Source organism: Choloepus didactylus, chromosome X (genome assembly GCF_015220235.1).
Source record: "Choloepus didactylus isolate mChoDid1 chromosome X, mChoDid1.pri, whole genome shotgun sequence".
In the NCBI taxonomy this organism is placed as follows: Eukaryota; Metazoa; Chordata; class Mammalia; order Pilosa; family Megalonychidae; genus Choloepus; species Choloepus didactylus.
In genome coordinates this window covers 159311680-159319947 of record NC_051334.1, presented here as the reverse complement: position 1 = coordinate 159319947, position 8268 = coordinate 159311680, and positions in this window count along the sequence as shown.

The window sequence follows — 8268 nt, the reverse complement described above, 5'->3', positions numbered from 1 at the left end:
CAGAGGTTTTCCGGACACCAATGGCCATCCTTCAGCGAAGGTACCCTGTTGTTGATGCCTTACCTTGGACACTTGATGGCCTTAAGACTGTAGCTTTGTAACCAAATAAACCCCCTTTATAAAAGCCAATCCATTTCTGGTATTTTGCAAAATGGCAGCATTATCAAACCAGAACAGTGAGGCAACCATAAGAGCTCCCAATGGCTAAAGCTGGAACAATTTCAGCAACAAAATAAACAAAGAGCATAGGATTATAACCCAAAATATAAAATAATATCCATGGGTCCATACTGATATAAATAAATGATTGGATAAATAAATAAACAGGGAAGAAGAGACAAATCTCCAATGCAAAAGAATTCCTATTAATTTATGAAGATACTCAGTCCTCAAGGAAGGGAAGCATAACTCTCCACTCTTTAATTGTGGGCTGCACATAGTGACTTCCTTCCAAACAGTACAGTATGGAAAGATAGAGAAAAAAAGGGATAACTTTACAGTGGAGAAATCTGATAAACACTACCTCAATCAGGTGATCAAGGCCTGTATCAATAGTGATAAATCATTTTGATAGTATGTACACTTTATAGGATGTGATGAAAATGGCTCTTTACCTCTGTGGTCTTCCTCCCCAAACCCATAATCTGAGTCTAATCATGAGAAAAACACCATACAATACCCAATAGAGGGGCATCCTATAACATACCTAACGAGCACTCCTCAAATCTGTCAAGGTCATTAAAAACAAGGAAAGTCTGAAAAACTATCTCAGTCAAAAGGAGCCTAAGGAGACATGATGATGACTAAATATAATGTGATAAATCCCAGCAATATATAAAAAGGATAATATATCATGAACAAATAGGGTGTATCCCAGGAATGCAAGATTGGTACAACATTCAAAAAATAATTGATGTAATTGACCACCTTAACAGAATAATGTAAACAAAATTAAATACTCATCTTAAATGCAGAAAAGGCATTTGAAAAAATCTCATCACCTTCAAAATATTTAAATATTTTTTCAACAAGCTAGGAATAGAAGGTAACTTCCTCAAACTAATAAAAAGAATATGAAAACCTGCAGCTAACATGATATCTAATGAAATATAGAAGGCTTTCCCACAAAGAATAGACAAGGCAAGGATGTCTGCCCTCACTACTTCAATTCAAACTTTTCCTGGAGGTTCTAGCCAGTGCAATAAGGCAAGGTAAATAAATTAAAGCCATCCAGATTGGAAAGGAAAAAGTAAAACTGTCATTATTCATAAATAACATGATTATTTACATAGAAAATTTTAGGGAATCTACAAAGACAAAAACCATATACCAGAACTAATAAGTGAATACAGTGATGGTGCAGGATATGAGGTCAATATACAGAAGTCAACTGTATTTCTATATACTAGCAACAGAAAATTGGAAATTAAATGTTATAAAATATCATTTATAACAGCATAAAAATATAAAATGCTTAAGATTAAATTAAATTAAGATATACAAGACCTCTACATTGAAAACTACAAAACACCATAGAGAGAAATTGAGGAAGAGCTAATAGAGAGCTACACCATGTTAATGGATTAGGAGACTCAGTATTGTTAAGATGTCAATTCTCCTCAAATTTACTTACAGATTCAACTAATTCCAATCAAAATCCAAACAGGCTTTTAACAGAAATTGTCAGCTTGTTCTAAAATGTATATGGAACAGAAAAATACTTATAATAGAACAATTTTGAAAACCAAGAACAAAGCTGAAGAACTTATACTACCTGATTTCAAGGTTTACTATGAAACCATAGATATACGGATATCAAAACAGCATAATTGTAAAGCTGTTAGTAAAAAACAGCATAGTTGTGTTGTAAGAATGGATAACTATATTAATGGAAATGGACAGAGTTCAGAAAAAAAGCCCACACATATTCAACAACAGTGCCAAGGGAATTTAATGGGGAAGGATGGGGCAAAAATAATTTGAAGAAAGAATGGTACACAATTTCCCAAGTTTGGTGAAAGACGTATTTCTAAGGTCAAGAAGTCAGTGAAACTGAAGCAGAATAATATGAAGAAAACCACACATAGGCACATCATAGTCTAACTACTGAATACCAATGATAAAGAGAAATTCGGTCAAACATTCAGAGAAAAATGACGTATCACATACCAGGGAACAATAATCTGAATGAATATGGACTTCTCATAAAAAAGTACAGAGGTCAGAAGACAGTGGAACAACATCTTTAAAGTGTTGAGAGGGGGGAAAAAATCTATCAAGCCAGAATGCTAAACGTACAGAAAACATGCTTCAAGAACAAAGATGAGGAGGCGGGGCAAGATGGCAGACTGGTGAGCTGTATGTTTTAGTTACTCCTCCAGGAAAGTAGGTAAAAAGCCAGGAACTGCGTGGACTGGACACCACAGAGCAATCTGTCTTTGGGCATACTTCATACAACACTCATGAAAACGTGGAACTGCTGAGATCAGCGAAATCTGTAAGTTTTTGCGGCCAGGGGACCCGCGCCCCTCCCTGCCAGGCTCAGTCCCGGGGGAGGAGGGGCTGTCAGCTCCAGGAAGGAGAAGGGAGAATTGCAGTGGCTGCTCTTATCGGAAACTCATTCTACTGATTCAAACTCCAACCATAGATAGACTGAGAACAGACACCAGAGACTCTGAGAGCAGCCAGCCCAGCAGAGAGGAGACAGGCATAGAAAAAAAAACAACACGAAAAACTCCAAAATAAAAGCAGAGGATTTTTGGAGTTCTGGTGAACACAGAAAGGGGAAGGGCGGAGATCAGGCCTTGAGGCGCATATGCAAATCCCGAAGCAAGGCTGATCTCTCTGCCCTGTGCACCTTTCCTTAATGGCCCTGGTTGCTTTGTCTATTAGCATTTCAATAACCCATTAGATCTCTGAGGAGGGCCGTTTTTGTTTTTTTTTTTAAATCCTTTTTGCTTTTTCTAAAACAATTACTCTAAGAAGCTCAATACAGAAAGCTTCAAAGAATTGAAATTTGGGCATGTCAAGTCAAGAGCAGAACTAAGAGAGCTCTGAGACAAAAGGCAATAATCCAGTGGCTGAGAAAATTCACTAAACAACACAACTTCCCAAGAAAAGGGGGGTGTCCGCTCACAGCCACCATCCTGGTGGACAGGAAACACTCCTGCCCATCGCCAGCCCCATAGCCCAGAGCTGCCCCAGACAACCCAGTGTGACGGAAGTGCTTCAAATAACAGGCAAACACCACAAAACTGGGCGTGGACATTAGCCTTCCCTGCAACCTCAGCTGAATGTCCCAGAGCTGGGAAGGGGGAGCAGTGTGAATTAACAGAGCCCCATTCAGCCATCATTTGAGCAGACTGGGAGCCTCCCAACACAGCCCAGCAGCCCAGAACTGCCCTGGGGGGACGGCACTCACCTGTGACATAGCACAGTCATCCCTCAACAGAGGACCCGGGGTGCACAGCCTGGAAGAGGGGCCCACTTGCAAGTCTCAGGAGCCATACCCCAATACCAAAGACTTGTGGGTCAGTAGCAGAGACAAACTGTGGCAGGACTGAACTGAAGGATTAGACTATTGCAGTAGCTTTAAAACTCTAGGAACATCAGGGAGATTTGATTGTTAGGGCCACCCCCCCTCCCCGACTGCCCAGAAACACGCCCCACATACAGGGCAGGCAACACCAACTACACACGCAAGCTTGGTACACCAATTGGGCCCCACAAGACTCACTCCCCCACTCACCAAAAAGGCGAAGCAGGGGAGATCTGGCTTGTGGAGAACAGGTGGCTCGTGGACGCCACCTGCTGGTTAGTTAGAGAAAGTGTACTCCACGAAGCTGTAGATCTGATAAATTAGAGATAAGGACTTCAACTGGTCTACAAACCCTAAAAGAACCCTATCAAGTTCAGCAAATGCCACGAGGCCAAAAACAACAGAAAATTATAAAGCATATGAAAAAACCAGACGATATGGATAACCCAAGCCCAAGCACCCAAATCAAAAGACCAGAAGAGACACACCTAGAGCAGCTACTCAAAGAACTAAAGATGAACAATGAGACCATAGTACGGAATATGAAGGAAATCAAGAAGACCCTAGAAGAGCATAAAGAAGACATTGCAAGACTAAATAAAAAAATGGATGATCTTATGGAAATTAAAGAAACTGTTGACCAAATTAAAAAGATTCTGGACACTCATAGTACAAGACTAGAGGAAGTTGAACAACGAATCAGTGACCTGGAAGATGACAGAATGGAAAATGAAAGCATAAAAGAAAGAATGGGGAAAAAAATTGAAAAACTCGAAATGGACCTCAGGGATATGATAGATAATATGAAACGTCCGAATATAAGACTCATTGGTGTCCCAGAAGGGGAAGAAAAGGGTAAAGGTCTAGGAAGAGTATTCAAAGAAATTGTTGGGGAAAACTTCCCAAATCTTCTAAACAACATAAATACACAAATCATAAATGCTCAGCGAACTCCAAATAGAATAAATCCAAAAAAAACCCACTCCGAGACATATACTGATCACACTGTCAAACATAGAAGAGAAGGAGCAAGTTCTGAAAGCAGCAAGAGAAAAGCAATTCACCACATACAAAGGAAACAGCATAAGACTAAGTAGTGACTACTCAGCAGCCACCATGGAAGCAAGAAGGCAGTGGCACGATATATTTAAAATTCTGAGTGAGAGGAATTTCCAGCCAAGAATACTTTATCCAGCAAAGCTCTCCTTCAAATTTGAGGGAGAGCTTAAATTTTTCACAGACAAAGAAATGCTGAGAGAATTTGCTAACAAGAGACCTGCCCTACTGGAGATACTAAAGGGAGCCCTACAGACAGAGAAACAAAGACACGACAGAGAGACTTGGAGAAAGGTTCAGTACTAAAGAGATTCGGCATGGGTACAATAAAGGATATTAATAGAGAGAGGGAAAAATATGGCAAACATAATCCAAAGGATAAGATGGCCGATTCAAGAAATGCCTTCACGGTTTTAACGTTGAATGTAAATGGATTAAACTCCCCAATTAAAAGATATAGATTCGCAGAATGGATCAAAAAAAATGAACCATCAATATGTTGCATACAAGAGACTCATCTTAGACACAGGGACACAAAGAAACTGAAAGTGAAAGGATGGAAAAAAATATTTCATGCAAGCTACAGCCAAAAGAAAGCAGGTGTAGCAATATTAATCTCAGATAAAATAGACTTCAAATGCAGGGATGTTTTGAGAGACAAAGAAGGCCACTACATACTAATAAAAGGGGCAATTCAGCAAGAAGAAATAACAATCGTAAATGTCTATGCACCCAATCAAGGTGCCACAAAATACATGAGAGAAACATTGGCAAAACTAAAGGAAGCAATTGATGTTTCCACAATAATTGTGGGAGACTTCAACACATCACTCTCTCCTATAGATAGATCAACCAGACAGAAGACCAATAAGGAAATTGAAAACCTAAACAATCTGATAAATGAATTAGATTTAACAGACATCTACAGGACATTACATCCCAAATCACCAGGATACACATACTTTTCTAGTGCTCACGGAACTTTCTCCAGAATAGATCATATGCTGGGACATAAAACAAGCCTCAATAAATTTAAAAAGATTGAAATTATTCAAAGCACATTCTCTGACCACAATGGAATACAATTAGAAGTCAATAACCATCAGAGACTTAGAAAATTCACAAATACCTGGAGGTTAAACAACACACTCCTAAACAATCAGCGGGTTAAAGAAGAAATAGCAAGAGAAATTGCTAAATATATAGAGACGAATGAAAATGAGAACACAACATACCAAAACCTATGGGATGCAGCAAAAGCAGTGCTAAGGGGGAAATTTATAGCACTAAACGCATATATTAAAAAGGAAGAAAGAGCCAAAATCAAAGAACTAATGGATCAACTGAAGAAGCTAGAAAATGAACAGCAAACCAATCCTAAACCAAGTACAAGAAAAGAAATAACAAGGATTAAAGCAGAAATAAATGACATAGAGAACAAAAAAACAATAGAAAGGATAAATATCACCAAAAGTTGGTTCTTTGAGAAGATCAACAAGATTGACAAGCCCCTAGCTAGACTGACAAAATCAAAAAGAGAGAAGACCCATATCAACAAAATAATGAATGAAAAAGGTGACATAACTGCAGATCCTGAAGAAATTAAAAAAATTATAAGAGGATATTATGAACAACTGTATGGCAACAAACTGGATAATGTAGAAGAAATGGACAATTTCCTGGAAACATATGAACAACCTAGACTGACCAGAGAAGAAATAGAAGACCTCAACCAACCCATCACAAGCAAAGAGATCCAATCAGTCATCAAAAATCTTCCCACAAATAAATGCCCAGGGCCAGATGGCTTCACAGGGGAATTCTACCAAACTTTCCAGAAAGAACTGACACCAATCTTACTCAAACTCTTTCAAAACATTGAAAAAAATGGAACACTACCTAACTCATTTTATGAAGCTAACATCAATCTAATACCAAAACCAGGCAAAGATGCTACAAAAAAGGAAAACTACCGGCCAATCTCCCTAATGAATATAGATGCAAAAATCCTCAACAAAATACTTGCAAATCGAATCCAAAGACACATTAAAAAAATCATACACCATGACCAAGTGGGGTTCATTCCAGGCATGCAAGGATGGTTCAACATCAGAAAAACAATCAATGTATTACAAACACATTAAAAACTCGAAAGGGAAAAATCAATTGATCATCTCAATAGATGCTGAAAAAGCATTTGACAAATCCAACATCCCTTTTTGATAAAAACACTTCAAAAGGTAGGAATTGAAGGAAACTTCCTCAACATGATAAAGAGCATATATGAAAAACCCACAGCCAGCATAGTACTCAATGGTGAGAGACTGAAAGCCTTCCCTCTAAGATCAGGAACAAGACAAGGATGCCCGCTGTCACCACTGTTATTCAACATTGTGCTGGAAGTGCTAGCCAGGGCAATCCGGCAAGACAAAGAAATAAAAGGCATCCAAATTGGAAAAGAAGAAGTAAAACTGTCATTGTTTGCAGATGATATGATCTTATATCTAGAAAAACCCTGAGAAATCAACGATACACCTACTAGAGCTAATAAACAAATTAGCAAAGTAGCGGGATACAAGATTAATGCACATAAGTCAGTAATGTTTCTATATGCTAGAAATGAACAAACTGAAGAGACACTCAAGAAAAAGATACCATTTTCAATAGCAACTAAAAAAATCAAGTACCTAGGAATAAACTTAACCAAAGATGTAAAAGACCTATACAAAGAAAACTACATAACTCTACTAAAAGAAATAGAAGGGGACCTTAAAAGATGGAAAAATATTCCATGTTCATGGATAGGAAGGCTAAATGTCATTAAGATGTCAATTCTAACCCAAACTCATCTACAGATTCAATGCAATCCCAATCAAAATTCCAACAACCTACTTTGCAGACTTGGAAAAGCTAGTTATCAAATTTATTTGGAAAGGGAAGATGCCTCGAATTGCTAAAGACACTCTAAAAAAAGAAAAACGAAGTGGGAGGACTTACACTCCCTGACTTTGAAGCTTATTATAAAGCCACAGTTGCCAAAACAGCATGGTACTGGCACAAAGATAGACATATAGATCAATGGAATCGAATTGAGAATTCAGAGATAGACCCTCAGATCTATGGCCGACTGATCTTTGATAAGGCCCCCAAAGTCACCGAACTGAGCCATAATGGTCTTTTCAACAAATGGGGCTGGGAGAGTTGGATATCCATATCCAAAAGAATGAAAGAGGGACCCCTACCTCACCCCCTACACAAAATTAACTCAAAATGGACCAAGATCTCAATATAAAAGAAAGTACCATAAAACTCCTAGAAGATAATGTAGGAAAACATCTTCAAGACCTTGTATTAGGAGGCCACTTCCTAGACTTTACACCCAAAGCACAAGCAACAAAAGAGAAAATAGATAAATGGGAACTCCTCAAGCTTAGAAGTTTCTGCACCTCAAAGGAATTTCTCAAAAAGGTAAAGAGGCAGCCAACTCAATGGGAAAAAATTTTTGGAAACCATGTATCTGACAAAAGACTGATATCTTGCATATACAAAGAAATCCTACAACTCAATGACAATAGTACAGACAGCCCAATTATAAAATGGGCAAAAGATATGAAAAGACAGTTCTCTGAAGAGGAAATACAAATGGCCAAGAAACACATGAAAAAATGTTCAGC